Source organism: Wyeomyia smithii, chromosome 3, assembly GCF_029784165.1.
Source record: "Wyeomyia smithii strain HCP4-BCI-WySm-NY-G18 chromosome 3, ASM2978416v1, whole genome shotgun sequence".
Lineage (NCBI taxonomy): Eukaryota > Metazoa > Arthropoda > Insecta > Diptera > Culicidae > Wyeomyia > Wyeomyia smithii.
In genome coordinates this window covers 41,809,868-41,832,582 of record NC_073696.1, presented here as the reverse complement: position 1 = coordinate 41,832,582, position 22,715 = coordinate 41,809,868, and the positions used below count along the sequence as shown (strand labels likewise).

Here is a 22,715-nt window from a genome sequence, read left to right as displayed (position 1 = left end):
GCTCAGACGGCGCAGACCGGCTGCTCGTGGTTGAACACTTTTAATGTCGCAGTGTTATATTAATTGCCACGCAGATTAAGACGTTCGTCGTAGGAGAACCGTAAAAACACTGGCGACGTTTTCACTGGCCCAGGCTGCTGTTTCCTGCCGCCGCCGCCGCAATCGCCCGACTGGTGAAAGAGCACATAGCGGTCGCGCGGCAGTTTTCGAGTAACTGAACGAAACAACGGCAGCTGTTCCCGGTAGGTTCCTTAAACTTCACGAAATCCAAACCAGATCTTGTCCGTTCCGGTCGTGGGTGGATGACTTCATAATTTATTCAGTTCCAAGAAGAGTAATTTATTCTTGACATAATGAACGGTTTCAGACGGCAAGGTAAACAAATGGGGCAACAGTTTGATTTAGATTTGAAATCGATCAGAAGAGCGCAAAATTGGTTCGAATACATCACCGTTTGCCATTTGCCGCTGGTATAATGAGGCAAATGCCATTGGGATGGTAATATAAATAAACCTGTGCGGACGAATGTTTCAATTGTAGGACCAGTTTTTGTTGGTGAAGGAAAGGGCAACGCTAAGGGGAAGTTTCATTCACTATATGGAGCGTCCCAGAAAGCCAATTTTCGGTGAATCATCGGATCGCGCGGCATTGCCAAAAAAATACTTGCTCACATTTGCATCCATCTGCTCATTCGCCAATAAATCTAGCTAATTATCAAATAATTTGACAACCGAGATTTCCACGCTTCATTTCTTGGCAGCAATGTTATTCGGTCTATAATCATACACTTTTGTAACGTACTGCTTATTCAATTTTATTTTTCTGCGTCGAAACAAACAGTAACATATTATATAGTTAGATATAATGACCATAAAAATGATTAGTGGAGTAATATTTTGACACACATGAGGTATATACATTCCTCATAGTCTCTACAAAATTTTCACTTTATTGACCCTCTGAATCTGAGTTCCTACTAAATCAGATTTTAGGCTGCTTCTGTTGGAGTATGCAGCAAATATCCAAAGTGGTCAATGTAGCTTTGGGCACTTAATTCATCTTAAGTTTTATCTAGTTTATTTAATTACGAGCAATTTGAAGAATCACATCATGGGATAAAGTGCATATCCAGGCTGGCTGATCATTTTTTTTTCAAAGGTATCCGGAATATGTCTGAGGGTGGCTAGTCCATTTTGTTTGGTATCTTATTTCTAGGTTAGCATTCATGTTATATTAACATTTCTTGGTTCAAATAAGCGACAATATAGTTTCCATAGCCTTACTAAGGGTCATTAGGGCCAGTAGACATTAATTTTGTATTTTACCAATTATTTTTTGCCATTATAAGGAAAGAAATTATCATATTATTTTCATTGATTTAATTATTTTCAGGATGATTTAGAAGAAAATATTTGAATTCCATTCCTTCTCCTTACATCAATGTGTGGTATTCAAATTGAAATAATATTACACCCCAACGCAATGCTTATTTTATACCTAGATTAGCGAATGGCTTCGGCAGGTTTTCTGCAGCAATCTCTTGGAAAAACCTGCCGAAAAAAACCACTGCCGAAGCCGTTCGCTACCCTATATTGCGAAGGTTTTCAGTCTTTTTTTTATCTCATTCTATTAGTTATAAGGTGTGATCCAGTGACATTTTATTTTTAATCCAATAATTTATGTTATAAAGCAACGCACAAAATTATTCTCTCACTTCGTGTCAATAACCGGGTGGTCGGTTCGAAGGCCCAAGCCTAACGCTCTCAGGAACGGACACTGCAACTCGCTGTTTTGTAGAGCATCCTGTGGGTGCGCTTGGAAGAAAAACATATTATATTTCATAAAGGAAGCCCTGATAAACAGTGAGAAAAGAGGACGTAATGAAGCTTCTTTCCCTTAAACTCAGAAAACCGTCTTTCTGGGACTTAAAATTCTGGGAGCCTAAAATGGGATATTTAGAATTGACTTTTAATGACTTTCAACTCGCTCCAAACCACACGTAAATTATTCTTATGTTTATTAGGCATCTTGATTCGCTTATTTTTTACTTGAGTGGTCTCAAAACAATTGAAGTGAAATTTATAATGGTTGCGTAAGAAAACTGCTCATATTAATTTGCCGTTTTAACTTGATGCACCACAAAACTGGACCAATTAGTTTTCGTAACTGGTGGTAATAACAAAAAAATGAAATTTCATGATATTCAAATGAAGAAAAAAAAATGCATTAAAAAGGATCCCATATTTATTGCTATTAACAGGAACAACCATTTTGTTTTGGAAAGTTTTTTTCTTGTAAAGCATGTGAGCCTGAAATTCTAATCCATTAATTTTCTGTAAGGTGTTCCAAAACAATGATTGGACATATAATTGAAAAAAATTGAAAGATTTTTATTGGAAACAATTTTACAGGAATCAAAGACGAATATAGCTATTGCCAGTCATGGTGCGAGTATTGAAGTATTGAAGAGATGAGTTTCCTACTTAGTTTGCTTTTTTCTATTCAATAACAATAAATTTTATATCAATTGTTTTTGTGACCATTCTAGTGAGAAACAAATGAACCCCCTATTGAAAATCAAACTTAAGATGTCTTACAAACATGCGAATAATTTACATGTGGTTTGTAGCGAGTTGTGAGTCATTTTAAAAGTCAATTCTAAAACATCCCAAAGTAGGCTCTCGGTTACCCAAAAAATGGTTGGGTCCTAGAAGGATCATTTCCGGCCACAATTTTTTTGCTCGAGATAACACCAGATCTCGACGTTTTATGCATTTTTTAGTCATTCGGCATCAAAAAAAATCGAGGGTCAAAAAATCACATCTTTGAGCGTTTTGAGGCACCCCTAAACCATGTCCAATTGAGCTGAAATTTTGCCAGGAAATTTTTTTGAGCCTATAAAAAATATACATGGTCGGTTTTTGAAATTTGATGATGATTTTTTTTCAATAGTCATTGTCACCCTACGCTGCAAATTCCTCTGATATCGACAGACCGATTTATTACTACCTCTCAACCGATCAACTTTATTTCGAATTACAGCCGAATTTCACAGAAACCAACTGCAATCAACATAAAAATTCTCCAGAATCGACTGTAACAAACAAAAAATCCTTCGGAATTTTATCAAAAAACATTTGGTATTTGATTTTGGTGCGTACCGTAAAAACAGACAGACAGAAATTTATCAACTACAACAACACGAAAATCACTCAGAAAAAAACCATGTTGGTTTGCTAGTTATCATTTCTATTACAGCCTGACTAAAAGTGGCGCACCTTTAGTGAAAGGTACTGGAACCATTTGACATAATTTTATTTACATGTTAAAATATTGCACCACGTTGTGGAGTAACTCGAACAACGTAAAAAATATTACCTACATAAACACCTGGAAAATCTAGAGTTGTATGGATTGGCTAAAATTCTTAAAATTCCAAAATAACAATGTAGTGTTCTGAAGGGTTTTAAGAAGAACCTACGTGTGGACAGGTGGCATAGAACGTTCAAGAAAAGCGAAACTAAGAACCGAGAGCTGAGGTATCTGTGCCTGTGGTGAAGGTTTTCACGACATAGAGCACGTTGTTTGGTCATGCCCTGTACACCGTGACGCCAGGTCTAGATTAATAGCTTCCCTGCAGGCCGAAGGTAGGCAGCCGGCTGTTCCTGTTCGTGATGTCTTGGCGAGCCGTGACCAATCCTACATGTCCCTTATATACGTTTTCCTGAAATCCATCCACGCCCCAGTTTAGTCCTATCCCCTTCCGCCTACATCCAACCAAACGACAAGAACACGTTAAGACCCCGGATCCGGAAACAGCAATCAGACCCGCACGATACTCTCAAGGCCCGAGGGAGACAACCCAATATGCCAGTCCGTAATATCTTGGCCCAGCAGCGGAACAAATTTAATATGCTGCTTACCTATGGCAATGAAAACCATCAAACAGCAAACCTGTGCTTTTAATGCAAAACATTCTAGCTTTAAGTTAGATTTAGTTTCAGCTCGTAGTCGGCAGCGAGGATAAAAAATTTGCTTTTAGTTATTAGGATACTTTAGAAAGTAAGCTACCAGATATAATTGGCGCCGTTAAACATTGAATTGTATTTGTGCCGTGTCAAATAAACTATAGATGAAGAAAAAAAAAAACAACCTAAGAAACTAATTTTTTTTGCATCACTGCCGACAATACCCTCCCTTCTTTATATGTACACTCTATCTCCTTTTTATGCCAGTATTTTTTGTAATGTTTATGCGATCATTGGGGCGTAAACATGACAAAATGGCGAGTTACATCCACGCAACTTCGAAGTCGTAGCACTGCAGGAACTTTGTTGGACAGGACAGAAAGTATGGAAAAGCGGGCATCGGGCGGCTACCTTCTACCAGAGTTGTGGCACCACCAGCGAGCTGGGAACCGACTTCATAGTACTGGGCAAGATGCGCCAACGCGTGATGGGGTGGCAGCCGATCAACGCAAGGATGTGCAAGTTGAGGATAAAGGGCCGATTCTACAGCACTACAGCATCATCAACGTGCACTGCACACATGAAGGAAAACCCGACGTCGAGAAGGGAGCGTTTTACGCGCAGCTGTAGCAGGTCTACGATAGCTGCCCGTGGCGGGACGTGAAAACCGTCATTGGGGACATAAATGCTAAGGTAGGACGGGAGGCAATGTACAGACCGGTAATCGGACCAAACAGCCTGCATGCCGTGTCTAATGATAACGACCATCGGTGCGTGAACTTTGCAGCCTCCCGTGGTATGGTAGTCCGAAGTACCTTTTTCCCCCGCAAAGGTATCCACAAATCCACCTGGAGATCACCCGACCAACAGACAGAGTACCAAATCGATCACGATCTAATGGACGGCAGGTTCTACTCCGACATCATCAACGTTCGCACTTACCGTAGTGCGAATATAGATTCGGACCACTACCTAGTAGCTGTGGGCATGCGCTCAAAACTATCGACGGTCAATAACACCCGTCGAAGTCGAACACCGTGACCAAACATTTAGCAACTGCGGGACGCCGAGGCTGCACAGGAAGACGCGCAGCAGCTGGAGGCAAAGCTACCCACGGAAGAGCAGCTTGGCGCAGCTACCCTTGAAGATGGCTGGAGGAGCATCCGACCCGCCATAGGTAGCACTGCTGTAGCGCTACCAGGTACAAGGGCCCCGGATCCTAGAAATAACTGGTTTGACGGCGAATGCAAACGGTTAGTCGAGAAGAAGAATGCAGCACGGGCGAGAATGCTGCAACACCGTACGAGAGCGAACGTGGAACGATACCGACAGGCACGGAACAGCCAAAACTCAGTCCTACGAAGGAAGAAGCGCCAGCTCGAGGACCGAGATCGCGTAGCGATGGAAGAGCTGTACCAAACTAACGACACTCGGAAGTTCTACGAGAAGCTAAACAGCTTCTGCAAAGGCTTCGTGCCGCAAGCCGATATGTGCAGGAGCTTGTACGGCAACCTCCTTACAGACGAGTGTAAAGTGATCGAAAGGTGGAAGCAGCACTTCGACGAGCATCTAAACGGCGATGCAGTAGAGCGCGAGGACGGTATGGCAACTGACCTTGGTGCACGAGCAGAAGACATCAGGATACCAGCCCCCGATCTCTTGGAGCTGGAGGAGGAGATTGGCCGGCTGAAAAACAATAAAGCTTCTGGAGTGAACCAACTTCCCAGCGAGCTATTGAAATACGGTGGAGACGCACTGGCTAGAGCCGTGCACTGTGTCATTGTTTGGGAGGAAGAACGAGTACCGGAGGAGTGGATGGAGGGTATTGTGTGCCCCATCTATAAAAAGGGCGACAAGCTGGAGTGCTGCAACTATCGGGCAATCACTCCGCTGAACGCCGCCTACAAGGTACTCTTCCAAATACTCTGCCGTCGACTATCACCATTTGCGAAGCAGTTCGTGGGGCACCAGGCGGGATTCATGGGTGCCGGCGCCACCACGGATCAGATATTCGCGGTTTGGCAGCTTATGCAGAAATGCCGCGAATATAACGTGCCCACACATCATTTGTTCATCAATTTGAAATCGGCGTACGACACAATCGATCGGGACCAGCTATGGCAAATTATGCACGACTACGGATTTCCGGACAAACTGACGCGGTTGGTCAAAGCGACGATGAATCGAGTGATGTGTGTAGTTCGAGTATCGGGGGCGCTCTCAAGCCCACTCGAAACCCGAAGAGGCCTAAGGCGAGGTGAAGGTCTCTCGTGCCTACTGTTTAACATTGCCTTGGAAGGTGTCATTAGAAGAGCGGGGGTAACACGAGTGGCACGATATTCCAAAAGTCGGTTCAACTGTTTGGTTTCGCCGACGATAACGACATTGTGGCTAGGACCTTTGTGAAGATGGCGGATACGTACATCGGCTGAAGCCAAATGGATTGGACTGGTCATCAATGCGTCGAAGACGAAGTACATGAAAGGAAGGGGTGCACGAGAAGACAGTGCTAACCTCCCACATAGAGTTCAAGTTGGTGGTGATGAAATCGAGGTGGTCGACGAGTTCGTGTATCTGGGCTCACTAGCCGACAACGATACCAGCAGAGAAATTCAACGGCGCATTATGGCAGGAAATCGTGCATACTTTGGTCTCCAGAGGACGCTCCGATCGAGTAGAATTCGTTGCCGCACCAAGTTAACCATCTACAAGACGCTGATCAGACCGGTAGTCCTCTACGGGCATGCGATATGGACTATGTTTGTGAAGGACCGACGCGCCCTTGCAGTCTTTGAGCGGAAGGTGTTGCGTACCATTTTCGGTGGACTGCAGATGGAAAACGGAGTGTGGAGAACGCGAATGAACCACGAACTGCAGTAGCTGCTTGGGGAGCCATCTATCATCCACACCGCTAAGATAGGCAGGTTGCGGTGGGCTGGGCATGTTGTAAGGATGTCGGACGACAGGCCGGAAAAGATGGCTCTTGAAACCAATCCGTTAGGGACGAGATGGAGTGGTGCACAGCGGGCAAGGTGGATCGAACAGGTGGAAGACTACCTGCGGACCCTACGCAGACTGCAGAGCTGGCGAACTGCAGCCATGGGCCGAGTGGAATGGAAACGACTCTTACGTACAGCAAAGGCCACACCACGGCTTGGGACTTTTTGGTAAGGTAAGGTGCATAACCTCAGTTCTCTCCGAAATGGTGTCAAAACAAGAATCATCGCGAAATCATATACAGCATATACAATTCCGTGAACTCGACAAAAATCTCGACAAAAAGTTTACGGTGAACCATTTTTAAAGCGAAAATCTTTCGGTTTCGATGAAACATCATCACATTACGTCAAAAAACACAAACGTTACTGAACAACCGCTTGACCTTTTTTTCTACCCAAAATACGCAAGTGGTCGCCCGAATTAACCAGAGTATTCGTCATGGCGGACGAAAACATGCGTGAAGGCATGTTTTTGAGTTCTGCGTTAGTTTTACTCCTCAGTTTTCGCGACAAAATTGTTGGAGTAGATTGTACCCCTCAGGTTTGCCCAGAAATCCTCGATGGGACGCAACTTGCGGACGTTTGGCGGATTCACCAACTTGGGTACCACATCGATCGATCAGCCGCTCCAACGATCGCTTCGAGTAATGGGCCGACGCCAGATCCGCGTCTTCGGCTATATGGTGTTTCTTGATGAACGACGCAAATTCCGGCAGGCACTTCGTACTATAAATTTACCCGTTCACGGCCAGTCCAGAGCGAAAGAAGAGTGGTTTTGACGTCCTCTTCTCGTTGATTGTTAGCCACAGCAGCACCTTCTTGGGAAACTTGGTGTGTGGAATGAGCTTCATCTCGGTACTCACTTCCTTCGTGGGAGTAGTAAAATATGCCAGTCGTTGCCATCCAGGGTGAGACAGGTCTTGTCCTCCATCACCACCGCCTCGACGCTATTTACTGGGAAAATCGACTCGACTGGGAAAATCGACTTGACTTGACTCAGGCGCTGCCGCTGCGTCATTGTCTGCAGCTCCGAGACCAGTGAAAGGGACTGCCGCTTCCTGACATGTATGTCTATTGTGAGTATGATCCAATGAGATGTATGAAAAAAAAATTGACCTTCGAATATCGGTTAGCGGTACGGCTCAAAAGTTTCGTTTTCTTGCAATTCGTCCATGCAAAATTTCAGCTTGATCGGACATCGGAAACACGTGCCTCAAAGCGGTCAAAGTTTCCCGAAAAATATCGATGAAAAATAAGCACAGGTATACATGAAATTGTCGAAATCGAATTATTTTTAGATGCCATATGTCTTGATGCATGAAACGTCGAGATTTGGTGTTACCTCGAAAAAAAAATTTTCTAAAAAATCAATTTTCTGGGTTTTAGAAAATTTTCGATAAATTTTCCCGATGTTCGATCGTGCTGAAATTTGGCATGGGAACTTTTTTCGAGAAGACGAAACTTTGAGCCCTACCGCTAAACGATATTCGAAAAATCGATTTTGATTGGCACTCTAGTCCATCTTTGCCATTTCATTGTTTGGCTGGTTGCGGCCAAGCGCACGCAGTGGCTACATTTCCCTCGGTCTCCCTCTTCAGCATCCTTTGGAGCTTCTTGTCGCTCAGGGTCATCGGCCACCCGGAACCGGGCTTTTTACGATTGTTGTCTAATAGTGGCAAAATGTAGAGGCCGGAACGGGCGTTTCCGGTGTCCACGAATTGCCGCACAATGTCTATTTTCGACGCGACGGAGTACCGTTCTTTGAACGCGCACACTTCTGAACGGAGTAGCTTCACTGTTTTCGCCATCACGGCTCATAGACCTGTCATTTTTTTTCTGTTGACTCATGGGTTACTATGATTAATACTGCATGGACAATTCTATCAGTGCGTGTGATTGTAAACCCATGAAAAATCGGCAAATCTTGTCTATTTTTTTACCGCTTGGAACGTTTTCGCAGAAGGGAAGAGAGTTGTAGAGTAGTAAGTCCACAACATGACTAGTCTAATTCAGGTTTCAAATTAAGCTATGGTTTGTTTGATTGCTACTCTCATATTTTAAGAGCAAATTTAAATGTCATGTGAAGCATCGTGAAGAAACATTGTTTTGTCCTCTATTACTGATTTTTCTTCCGCATACCTCTTGAAGGCTTTCGCGTTCCCAGGTTGAGAACCGCTGCTATAGTCATTTAAATTTGTTGATCCCTTCTCTTATTTAAATCCTGAACTACGGAAACAAAGTTATGTTTATTTATTATTTCATTGAAATGAAAAAAAAAAACGAAGAATTTATGGATACGTCTTCGTGCTTTCGTAACCTTTTTCTCTACCTGCCCAATAGTATACTTTACTACTTTTTTATGAACATTGTTCGGTTCTGAATTCGAAAATCTTTCATTACGCATAATCAAATTGCCTAAACAATAGAGTAACATGTTTGATATCTTCTACATGGTCAGTGGTGTCATCTTAGTTGAACTTGAATATCGTCAAAGATATTGAACGCAGATCACATTTCGGGAACAGCGAATTTACACGAATGCGTCATGCCACATTGAAAATCAAACAATGCATTTTCAACAGTAAAATGGCCATTAAAAAATGACATTTACTGCTCAACAAGATCCTTCCATATTTTTTTCTGAAAAGTATTCCGAAAGGCGAAATTAGCACTGTATGATAAGTATAAAAAAGTGATGCAAAACGCAGTAAAAAAAATACATCGTGTGCAGGAAGGCAGCCACTTGATAGGTTCTGTTTTAAAATTAAATACAAAAAATTTTTCAAAAATTTTTAATCGAACAGAATCGACAGGGTTAGATGATTTCGTGGAAACTTTGAAAATAAAAATGGGAAGTTTTGAAATGATGGAATAATAATTGCATGCAAAAACACATAAAAATGACATTTGGCAATCGACTCTTTCCTGAAAATTCGCATTTTTTCAATCTAATCTTTTAATCTTCCAAGGAAAAGAAAAATATCAGTACTGTAGGTTTAAAAAATTAATAAATAAATAACAGATATTCCTTTGATAAATTTGGTTTTAGATGTCCTGCAGTTACGGTCAGTTAAACTTAAGGTTCGTATGATCCATTGTTAATTTGGCAATGATCTCCATTAGACAATGAAACCAATCTTGGCAGCTTTCCTACGATGGTTTAAGGTGTTTCACGCAGAAATGTTTTTAACAACTGGACGAAAAGAGCTCTCGTCTGTTACAGCTAAACGTGCCTGCTCACTTGTGCAACGTCGTGACTTAATGGGGTGATCTGGATCCCATATGGCACTGGTTCCTTGGCAGTTATCCATAAATAATAATCTGACGCAAGTACTTTGTCAACTGAATGGTACATTAATTATCACATTAAAATTAAAGCCCTCTCTGTGTGTTCAGTGAACAAAGTGTGAAATACATTGTCTCAAAAATTGCACCCAGTGCCGTTGCACACTTTATGATGTCCAATAAAAATGCTCTTTTAGAAACGCTAGGTGGTTTCTTGAACATGTTGTTTTGTTTCTATGCACTTTCTGTAATTTCCGTTATGACTTACATCCGAAGGAATATTAAATAATAAAATTTCACGATTCACGAACTTAGAGTTTTAAGAAATGGTCATGTGTCAGAACACGTGAATAAAAATGATCGGTTATGTTTTCCAGAATGTCCGGCCAGATAACCTCACTCTTTTGACAGTTCGAAATAATCGTGCATCTGATGCAACATTTATCTCCAATTGATCGAAATAATCTAACCTTTCACTAGCTTGTAAGTTACTTTATTTTCAGGCGCGTTGTCTTGTTTCTTTACGAAGATTCAAGTTCTGAGCAAAATAATTTTACATACAATCACACTTTGTGTGATTTTAGTTTACAATGGGCTGAGCTGTCAATGACAGAGCTGTCAGAAAAATTTATGATGTTACATCTATTGTAATCAACTTCAGATTAAACAAAACACACCTTTCTGCATCTTGAAAATTTGATTTAATTTTGTGAAGATTGTGCCGATTCTAAATTGATGCGGAATGGAATTTCTAACCAAAGTTACGCGGAAAAGTATCAACATGTAACGAATAGCTAGGCATGCAATATTAGGAAAGTCTATATAAATAGATATAAATAGCACTTGGCCAGGCGATAGATAAATAAACTGAACAAAGTTTTATAATTATTGGCAACTTTTTGCGCAGCCGATACGGATTGTAAAGATGCTGAAAAAGATAGGAGAGATTTAGTATACATGTATATCTTGGTAAAATTTGAAAAATCGATGGAAACTTGTTCGTGGAACTACTGTTTATACAGATATCGATGGGTCTTTTTATGTAGAATTGCTGAATATACATTATTGATTAGAAAGAGCGATAGAACAGTATTTACTGGATATTCGACACCATCTGGTGACAATGATGGCGACTGTAGATTTACTAAAAAACGAAAGTTAAAAAATGGGTATTTTCAGTTTGTGTGAGAACTAAAATGGTTTTGCCTCACCTCGACATACAAGAAGGTGATTTAAGACTCAATAATATTTAAAAATATCCTGTACTGTGTGATTCCAGGGACGAATTATAAAATGTTTCAAGTTCGATAAAGTTGTTTAGGTCCTCAAACAAGATTGATGCACAATTATGTCTTTCCTTTTAAACCATATCCAAATAACAACAACATTCCTTTCTATTATCAGTAGTTGTTCGTGCTCGTGAAACCAACCTGCATACGATACGTATAATTGGAGGGAACTCAATAACATCTATACCGTTCAGCTGGTAGTTTTCTCATCATACACTCGGACTCGGTAATGTGAAACTTTTCGTCACGTGCCGACGTCTTTTCCCTGGCATGTTTCTGCCCTTTTGCGATCACGCTGTGGCTGTGTGTTTCCTTTCGAAAAACGCCTTCTAAAACTACGTATGAATAACAAATTTCAGGCGTGATGAGTTGAATATAGGAGCGGTTACCCGTAGTACAAGTTTATTCAACACAAGTGATCAAGTGGCTCAATCCAAAAGGAAATAAATTCTCTGGCAATCCTAATCGGTACAGAAATATTGACACATTGACATTTGTGACATTTGTCTATGTATCGAGCATTTCTACACGAATCAGTTCATGAATGCATCAACCATAAAAATAGAGTCGATTTTGACTTAGTTTCATGAGTGACCACCGAAGTAATTAGCGGCATGTACGGTACTAAGCACTGCTTTGATCATGGCCATTATATTACCGGAACATGTTCCATCCATATATCTGGACTCAGTTGACCGATTCCGGCCATTCTTCTTGGCAACACGAAGGACCATAATACCTCGTTTTAGGCGGTTATTGAACTTAAATTGAACAACCTAAAAAATATGACTAAAAAAAACGTTCGTTTTTGGCACACGTACCAAAATCGAACAGTGTACTAAAATCGAAAACGAACTAATATCAAAATCAGTTATTTTTCAAGATAGGAAAGTATTTTTGTTTCTTTTGAAGATAGAGAAGAGTTTTATCTATATCAAATAAGCATAATTATAAGATATATCGACTATATCAAATAAGCATAATTATGAGATAATGATGTCTAATATCATGCAACTATAAAAATCACTAACTTTTTAATATCATTCGAAGTTCAAAGCTTTAGAGCAGGCTTAAATTGGTATAAAATATCAACCCCAACAAATTTTCGAGTTCGGGTTCTACAAAAATAACATTTTTTGTTTCGGGTTGGGTTCAAGTTTAATCGAAAAAAAAGTTTCGGGCACGGGTTTCAGCCGACAAAAACGGGTTCGCGTCGGGTACGAGTTTTAAAAATATTAAACCTTTTAATTATTGGTGAGTTAGATACTTGATTTCACCAAAAAATACTATTCTATGAAGAATAGTATGTGTTACAGCATTTTCAGTGAGGTAAGATTTAACGAAAAACCAAACGGTCGAGTCGAACATGTTTTGGTTATTTCAATATTTTTTTTTTGTTTTAGACAACATACATCTCTAATTTTCACATATTTCATGTAGAAAAGCATGATCTTTCGAATGGAATAATAAAAATTTGAGGTAGGTGAGTAAGGAACCCATTTAAAAATCAATTTTGCTGAAAGAAAACAATATGGCGGCTAAATCCAAAATGGCGACTACCCACTTTGATATTTGTAATAGAAGGCCCTATCTTTTCCCTTTCCAATGATGTGTTGGTTTAGGTTATTTCATAGAGAAATTTAAGAGTAAGATCAGATTAGGTGAGCCAAGTATTAGAGAAAAACGAAAAATTTTGAAAAAGATTTGATTTCCAGTTAACGGAGGTTCCATCAATTTGATCAACCAAATGCAGTTTCTTTGCTTGTTCAACGTGGGCTTTCAAAAAAACATAACTTGCTCCGTTTTCAATACCATCATGTAAATAGTGGGCCGTTCTCAGCGGGATTTGCTCATAGACATAAAGTGTTTGGATTTTGAATCTCAAATGAATGTTTACCGAGCTTCGAGTGATTTTTATTCGTTTTTGAAATGAAAACAGTTTTACATGGACATGATTGCATATAATGTAACCTTTGTTTTATTTATAAAATTTAAATTTTACTACAAAAATTTATCACCAAATATAAACTTTCCTTCTCTGTTGAAGAAACCTGTAAAGCAAACGAAGAATTAAATTAATTCAATATAATTGATTGATGTTTCAGTAAACAATTACTTACCTCTAGCGTAAAGTTGCTTTCATCAGTGATCTTGCGCTGAAAGAACGAAATAACGCCTTTCACTGGTTCTGTGAACCAGTGAAAATTGCACAATGAAAATGTAATGCGAGTCCCAAGCACCATTCATCTGGTTCCTTTTGCAATGTTATTGGTTCGACCAATCACGGAGTGCAACTACGAGCAGTCTACCTAAGCTAAGCTAAGCTAAGCTAATGGATAACAAAATTGCCCCAGTAACATTCGATTGTGAAGTAGTTTAAATTTGTCTTGCACCAGCTAAAACATTTCAGATAGTGGTAAAACTCAGTTTTATTCACAGTACTTCAAAACGATCCCTTCCCGCTGGTCTGGAGGTACGGTGCTGGCCTAACAAGCCTCTCGTCGTAGGTTCGAGACCCTGCTTGGGAAAGACTGTAAGTGTCAGTAGGATCGTAGCGAGGCTAGCTCGCAACTGTCCTGCACACTTAACAGTTGGCTGCAAAGTCTGTGGATAATAAACAGAAGGTCGAGTTTCGAATCGGAATGTAGCACCAAGGCAACTTGAAAACGATATCAATTTTTCGCATTTAGGCACTGAAATTTGATTTTAGTCATACTTATTTTGTGCCGTGTCAAATAAATGTTGTGTGAACAAAAAAAAATTAGCTATGTCAAATTTTGTGACAGTGTGTTTTGTGAAGTGATAGTGAACCAATCACGGGCGCGGGTGTTTTTCTACTATGACGCAAACAGTTCCTAACAGTAAATAGCAACCTGTTTCTCGCTAGTCAACTCGCGAGTACTGTAGTACTGAGATGTGAAAAAAAATTTTTTATTACTTCCAATGAAAATGTGTATTCGTCCCTAAAAGGACGGTTAGTTTTATTTTTCATAAAGCTGGGGACATGCCCGTAGGACGGTGCTCCTCACAGAAGCGGGAGATCTAAAATCTAGATCTACAACCACCAGTTCGCGGTTCCCCGGTTTCCTCTGGTGGTCCGTCGGCAAGGCTGCGTGATTCTTGAAAACTCCGCCTGATGCGCTGCGACGTCCAAAGCTCTGCTTGCAGCTGTTAGACCTAGTTTCTAGTAAATAACCCTTTCACAACAATGGTCGGATAGACAATGATGACTAATATTCTACATGCTAGCTTTTATACGTGACTACTGAGATTTAAACTTGCACTCGAGCAAGCAATACAACAGAAGCAACAACAAGAAATCGTTTACAAAGTCAAATCGTGCTGCAAACGAAAGATAGTGATTGGATTTTTAGTTGAATTTAGACTGACACTAAGAGTTTCGCCAATTATCGCCGTGTTTCCAATTTTGATTGGTCGAAATATTCCGCGTTTTGGTAGATTGCTGTAAAAACTAAGAAAGCCCGTCGAAACTGACTGTGATTGAGGCATTTGAAAGCGGACAATTTCGGGACGCTCTTGATGTTTCCGATTTTTCATTTGATGTTGCCACAAGGCGTAATTCTACGTCAAAATCATATCTCATTGACCGTAATCGTTGTAACATAATATTTAGTAGCGTAAGGAACGGCTAAAGCAGTAGCCTGCAAAACAGATGGAAACTGCTTAAAATACGTTCAGGGTGATTGGAATAGTGTCTCTCGATTGGTAACTTTTATTGATTATTGTTAAAGTTTGCTAACATAGTTTTAGTTTTTTGAAAACAAGTTCCGACAAAAAAAAAAGATAGAGAACAGATTGATATACTTCTGTTTGAATTTCACCCAACGTCTGAATACAAAAACAGTTCCTAAAGTTGCCTAAAATATGATCCCTACCCTATTTCGCCGTGAAATATTATTAGCAGTTTCGGGGAAAAATCCTATAAAAATATCTTCACGAATTTTCACTGTAGAAAAAATCAGAATAAGGTTGGAAAAAATTATTCTCAGTATAATGAAAAAAATTGTTGCTTAGTGACTTGTTTTGCTTTATTTCTAGTTGGCAGCAGTGTTCTAAGATTGTTTGACATTTCCTTCTGCTTTTTTATTCCGAAGTTCCGCACCGAACTGATAACGGACTTTAGAGGGAATTATGATTTTTGGCCGAAACACGGTCTAAATTTTTATTCCGATGTCGTTCGTTTTTTTATATTAGAGTGGCAACGACATGCATGGTAAAATATAAATCTTCGAATTTCGTTCAGAAACAGGGTTCAATAGTTTTCTCGAAAAAAGTCCCCATACATAATTTCAGCTCAATCGACCGATGAAAAAAATGCACAGCACTTTATGAAATATTCGATATCGAATTGTTTGATGCCCATTGTCGCATACATTTCATTGCCACCCTATTGTATAATGATATTGACGATTTCACCCATTCATGGCTCTGCTGAGTAAATCATTATTTCTTGTGCCAAGTTATATATGTACACATTCGTGCCTTGGAAAGAAATATTCTTAACGATGTTATATGATTTAAGAGGGCAGCTAAAACGGCCTTGTTTATAACATTATATTGCGTTCAAAGCGATTTACAGTTATTTTGCATTCCTTAAGATTTCAGCAGTGCGAGACAGAACATGTACGCTAAAGCATAACTGGGACGTATCTACATATAACCAAAACAGTATTCTAATGTATTGTACAACAACTTATATCGTTAGTCGGACAATTGGATTAATAATTTTGATAACCAATGATATTAGAATACGAAACAAAAAATCATCGACATAATTGTCAATTTCTCCGCAACAGGAATATTTCCAGAGAAAATAAATCTTGTTGATTGCTGAAACCTCGTTTTTTTTTTCAGGGTCAGAAAGCCATTATTTTCTTCTGCGAAACCGTAAGACGTTCTTTCTCTGTCCACTTGTGCTCTCCACGGTCCGCAAAAACCGTGTTAGGAAGAAACGTGCATCAGCATACAGCAAGCACTGGGGTGCTTTGGCATGGCATCAGCAGCATCACTACGAGTGCCTTTCTGCTAACAACATAAGTATACTATAAGTAGCGCCCTAGCATCGCAGCTATTTGGCAGCGGTCGCTCCTTTCAGTTGTCTGCCGGCTGCTGTCGTTCGCTGCTGCTGCTCTGCTGCTACTGAGCCCGGCCCGGCGTTAGAGAACGGAGTGCTGACCAGAGCGTCAAGTTTAGTAATTAGTTCGGTTCAGTTGGTTTCGACGTTTAATTTCGACAACATCGCCGCCCGGCGTTATTCACACCGGACGCGAGCGCTTACGGTCTGGTTAGAGGTAAACGCGCGCGTGCTTAAATTCAACAGGATCGTGAATCATTTCGATTGAATCTACTATTTGTTTGTTATATAATTTTCGCGTCTTCAAGCTATAAACTGAGTGAATCGGTTTAGAAGTTAACAATTATTATTGCAAGGAATCGTTTGGCAGAGTTGTTTGTTGATTCAAGGTATATTAGCAACGTTTACTGTTTACATGTTTAACAGAGGCATAACAGGGTTAGCGGATACAGATTCGTATGATTTATCGGCAATAGTTTGTTGATTATGCGGAAAGTTGCCGCACTGTGGCGTACATTTTCTCTGCATTTTCTGACCCAAAGAAACAAATAAGGAATCAGGGTGGCAGCACAGATTGGGGCTGATACTTTTCATCAGTTTCGAACCGTGCAGAGAAGCATGTGGGGACCGACCGCAGCATCATCGGTTGCCTATCTCGTGCCGCATTGTGTGTTGCAGGGGCTGGCGCTGGGGACATCGTTGGGAGGAAATAAAACACGAAATTTGTGATTCCGATTTGCACATGTAAAACATTGTAGGTACATACAAACAAGGTGCTTTCTTTGACCGGCGGCGGCAGGAAAAATCGCTTTGTTCGCGCTATGTGAGGTTGGATCGTGCGACAAGCGATGGGCTGCCAGGCATCTTAATCGACGGTGGTAATCCTCGTGTATGGTTTGCGGTCGTGTCAGAGTGAGGTGGCCGATGGTGGCAGGTCCACCGCCGAACAATGTTGTGTGTAATACGGCATCATTGTGCTCTAGAGGAATGAATAATGAACCGCGCGTTAGGCGAGGAGGCGCTTGGTGCATTGTTGTTGAGGTTTGTGTTTTTTGTTGTCCTGTTGATGAATGGTGGTCAGCATTCTTAGTGTGGTCATTAGGACAAGCTAACTCGTGTATTAGAGTGTAGAAAATGTCCGACATAAACAGAACAGCGAATTTTGGATGGTTCAGAAATAAATTTAGTATTTAGTATTTTATTTTGATTAATATCAATGGCACATGAATGTTATGTAAAAAACCAAGTCGATATGTATTCATAAACTGATGTTACATGTTGAATTGTGTCGTTATTTTTTGTCAATTGCACACGGTTCCTTACAGGTGATAACCTGAACGTATCATGATTATTTCCTTTAAAAAAGTTTTAAAAAGTGTTATTTGAAACATGGTTAAATGACATAACTTGAATACTTTTAAAAAGAACAAAATAACATGAAACGCAAGCAGTAATAGAAAACTAATTAGAAAAAATATGTGAAAAAAGTGCAATCAAGCGAGCTTAATTACTGGGTTCTTTGCCATCTGGTGGTCGTCGGTTCATCTAAAGTGAAACTGATGATTGTTCCAATTGATGGGATGACTGAAGCAAAGCATAATGTTTTTTTTTCTTCAGCGTGTCATTTGAAATTAGCACCGCATCAAAACTCTTGATGATACTTTTCGAACGCGTGGGCAAAGATAAATCAGAATTTTATTTCTTGTTTTATTTTTGAAACCTCATTTCAGTACACTCAAAATATAATTTTGGCTACGGCCAATGTTAATGCTAAAAACTTTTTAGGAGCTTCAGCATAGGTAAAACTTCAAAACTTTTCAGAAAAATAGCGGAAAAACCAACGAATACAATATAATTTTTGGTTTGGTTGTTAGAAAGCCATGCCCCCTTGTCAAGGACGCAGCTCCCTTATTTAAATAAATATAAGATAGAAATCCCCAAAATATAAATCGCCGATTTCAGGCGCCATTGCAAGTCATGCAAAATTTTGGATAAAAACATGTCCTAGATTTTCTTGCCACCGAACAGTCGATATCCGCTGTTAGCTTCGAACACCCAAACTTTTTCCAGTCGACCGGTGATTTTTTTTCGCTCTCACCTTGTAGGCCACGAATCATGAATTTAAAAAAAAATTGTGCGATAATCCCCTCCATCCTGACGACGCCGTTGACAATGACCGTTATAATTCGGGTATGCCTTTTTTCGCTATATTCTTGTTTTTTTTTTCGTTTTCTGCTCACCAAGTTGATCCTGTGGCTGACGTAGAAGAGGATTTGCCGGGTGTTGTTGAGTGCACTGCTGAAGGTCACGAACGACAACTGTGGAGGCGTACCTTCCCTGGCCCAACGACCGTTCCGTCGGCCGGATACTTCTTGTGTACGGAGCTGAATTTATGAATGAAATTTATTTTTAAACCCACAGCCACCCGGCCACCGCCTGTCCCGCTCGCGCGATGCGCGTTTTGCTTTCTCGCGTCTCACGAGATCAGTGAGCTTTTCGGTCTTTTGCGTTTTGCTTTTTTAATGAACGGACTTTGTTGCAAATATTGCGAGCCGAGCAGTGGAAAAAATAAAAGGATGAAAAAATTCATGCTTTTTTATAACTTTGAACATCATTTTTCCTGTCATGCATCCACTCCAATCCCCTAATAAACACATAATTCATCCGTTGTCTCATACAATGGCATACATGCTTTTTGTAGGACAGCAAAAAGACGGGCAATTTGAGCCAATGTGTCACAACCTGTGAATATTTCTACTGGATTAAACTGGCAGAATATAAATTTTTATCGCCGTCATAATAAGTTTCTCACATTACTAATCCTTCTTCGGTGCCGCTTCTTGTGACGAATCACCCAACAAAACTGTTTTGAAAAGCAGGTTTGGAGAACTGTTAACCAATATTGCATTTTTATTGAAAGTTCTATTAATGTTTTTATCATCAAACGAGTGATCAAAACGTCAATTCCATTTTAATCGAAAAGTAAATTTGTTTTGAACAATAGCACAACTGATAATTTACGATGTACTTTTATGACGGCGTCTAAGTGGCTGCCTTGTTTGTGAGTTGGCTCAAACCACTGTAGAATAATGCAATTCCAGTCAAGAAACCGAGAAAGATTTGCTATAAACTTGTAACTTTTCAAACGTATATCATTCAAAATCTCAGCAAATGTGCAGAAACAGATATTTCGCTTGTTCTTTTTTTGGGGTTTCTTTTTTTGAATGTCTTCATGCTTTATGCTCTCTCAAACTATCATCTGCACCGGATTTTATTGCTTCGTCATTTTGAAGATAATCCCCTAGTAAAGTTTTTCTCGTTTACCACCTAAGAAATTAACTCACACCTTCTTGACTACCCAATATTGTTTTATTAAATCAAATCTTTGGCCGTCTAATTCAAACGAATAAATATATAATAATAAAACTAAAACCTAAAACGTACACATCAGTTCTCCGTTCAGCACGCTTAACTCGGATAGTGAACTTTTCAAAACCAGGTGGCTACTTCCGGTCAGGCATGTCCAAACCCACCTCACCACTTGCGTATGTGTTTTAGGCGATGCCTCGGAGGGTTTTTTTTATTGCCCTTCAGTGCTTATACAAAACCGAAACCCACAGTGTTCTAAATAAAACAGCCCTTCAGAAGCTCCGGCAAGCACATGCCCGAGTGTTACTGAATTCGTGAGCCCTCCGCTTCCGCTTGCTAACGCGTGTTTTCTTAAACGCATCATGTTTACAAAAGTACAAATGAAAAAAATATTGCAGGTGGTTGTATGCGTTGACTACCGTCAAGCTTTCCAATATTATACCATAGTCGATCTCGTCGTGTCGACCAATGCTTGTGTGTTCCCCGAAACTGCGAACCCTCGGTTGCCTCATGTGCCGAAGTTAAAAAACCCTCGGCTCGCGTGTTCACGAATGTCTCTCCAGTGTTTTGTCTTTAGCTAGCGACGGAGGGTAATACGAATAGCCCTGCGTGGTGTATTTGTTAGCAGATTGGCCCCACGCGCTGTGGTGTGCTGTGTTTTCCCCATGTCTGCTTCCGGTTGCCTGAATACAACCTAAAATGGCTAAATAATGCCCTATATGGGTGATTCGATGATGGAGAAGCCGACTTTCAATTTCCGAAAGCAGTCAAAAGTGACCATATATCATCCAATATGAGTATTTGCGGAAGCGGGATTATGTCCAGATGCCTGAATCTGACTACAGACACTATTTTGAATTCCAAGAGTGAGCCAGTGAGTTTGATACATAATGTTTGAAGTAAAAATCCGAATCCAAAAAAAAAAATAAGAAAGCGAGTAAAGGCGCTAAATCGTTGGTTTCAAAACCCGAACATGAGAGGGAAATACCTATGTTCCATCCCAGGAAATTGGTCAACAAAGGAGTGTACTTTCTTAGCTTTGTCACTCCCAACCAATTATAGGGGAACTGCTCCATTATTCATCTCAGCCCATATATTCATCTCATACAACATGAAAATACAATTGAAAACAGGAAAAAAACGCATATTTTCTAACTAAATCGATCTGCTAATCCATGGAATGGATTCTTCTTATTTCACTTTAGATTTCTCATTATGTAGAATCCTCAAAACCCACTGAAAAGCCCTACATTCGACATAATAGTCAGGTATCTGCACTCGAAAACTCATTTATTTCAATCTCCTACCTCAGAAAACAAAATCCGCGCATTGTTCTGTACGGCTGCAACGGGACTCGTTCAGCAGCCAACCAAAGTTTTTCTCATCACTAGCGGACCATTTTTAATTTTAATCATTAAACAAAATCACTCACTACACTAAGAATACTTTAATCTTTGAAACGTTCACCTCAAATTTCCAAAAACCAGCTTGAATTAGCAAAAATATATGAGATGAATTTCTACAATTCCTAAATTTCAACTGTATGTATTTTCATCTGTTTCCACTGCCTTGAAGAAAATCAAAAGTTGCCAAATCGGTTTCTGTTAATACGAACAAATCATACTGAAAATGTTGAATTATTCCGACATAATTGACATAAATGGACAGCACTGCAATGGTTACCTAGGTTACCATATTTGCACGTAAACAACTACAGCGGATATCTAGGTAACCTACTACGACCGGCTGCGGCTACGTTCATTCATAATAATGTGATTCATTCATGATTAACAGTGCATTGCAGTGTGATGAATATGGGTGCGTAGTGGTATGAATAATTGAACAGTGATTCAAGTTTTGGGACGGATATGGAAGCGTTGTGCAAAATGGTTTGTTTTACACAATTCAGGATATATCTAGCTAAGTTTACTAAATATACAATACTGAACGATTCTATAAGAGCACGTAAGCGTATTTTGTTTATTTGTTCAATGATTTCATGAAAGTTTGTTGTTTAATCCGCGCATTCTTCGTGAATATCGGCTTAATGAGATGAATAATGGAGCAGTTCCCCTATTACTTATTACATAAGGTTTGGTTGGTACGGATTGTCCCCGTTCTTAGATCATATTGAAACATATTGCGCTACACAGTAGGCCTGGCCGTATACAAGATAAATGTATGGAAATTATTTAAAAAAAAGGTGGATATCATTTTCCAGGATCCTTTCAAGTACTGGCTGTGTTAGTGTAGACTATACTAGAATAGACTTGATTACAATAAAATTTAATAGGAAACTATCGAGCAACTGGACCTTTCATTTGACTCTAAAAAAGTTGAGGTCGGTTTAACCATTTTTGAGAAAAGTAAGTGAGTTTAAAGATTTTTCAGAACTCATTTCTTTGCCCGTTTTTTGATACCAATTTTATTCAGATCTATAAGATAGTTTCTGAGATTAATTATTTGATATTTATATTTTGAAACATAACGGACAGGTACAACCCTGCCCGTTCATTTGAAACCAATTTTGTTCGAATCGGTTGTGTAGTTTCTGAGATAATTAAGGTTCGGTATATTTACATTTTAATACATGATGCCTAAACTATGTTGCAAGTAGAGCAGACGGGTCTACTATTCAAGATTTCCGCGATGGTCGCTCTTCTGGAGACCGATTGGAGCGGGTGCTCATGGCCTCTTCAAGTCCATTCCC

The 22,715-nt window shown here is 39.9% G+C and overlaps 1 protein-coding gene across 5 annotated transcripts in view; it reads left to right on the top strand.

Annotated features, from left to right (window-relative positions):
* Positions 1 to 22,715, top strand: part of LOC129727963 (calmodulin-lysine N-methyltransferase) — a 33,605-nt gene that overhangs the window by 5,139 nt on the left and 5,751 nt on the right. The window contains exon 1 of one of the 5 annotated variants that reach the window (XM_055686291.1): positions 16,651 to 16,853. The exons of 3 other annotated variants lie outside the window; for them this stretch is intronic. The gene's annotated coding sequence lies outside the window, so the exon portion shown is untranslated. Of the gene's footprint in view, positions 1 to 16,650; positions 17,026 to 22,715 lie in introns of those variants that run through there. One more of the 5 variants, XM_055686287.1, reaches the window with a different exon arrangement.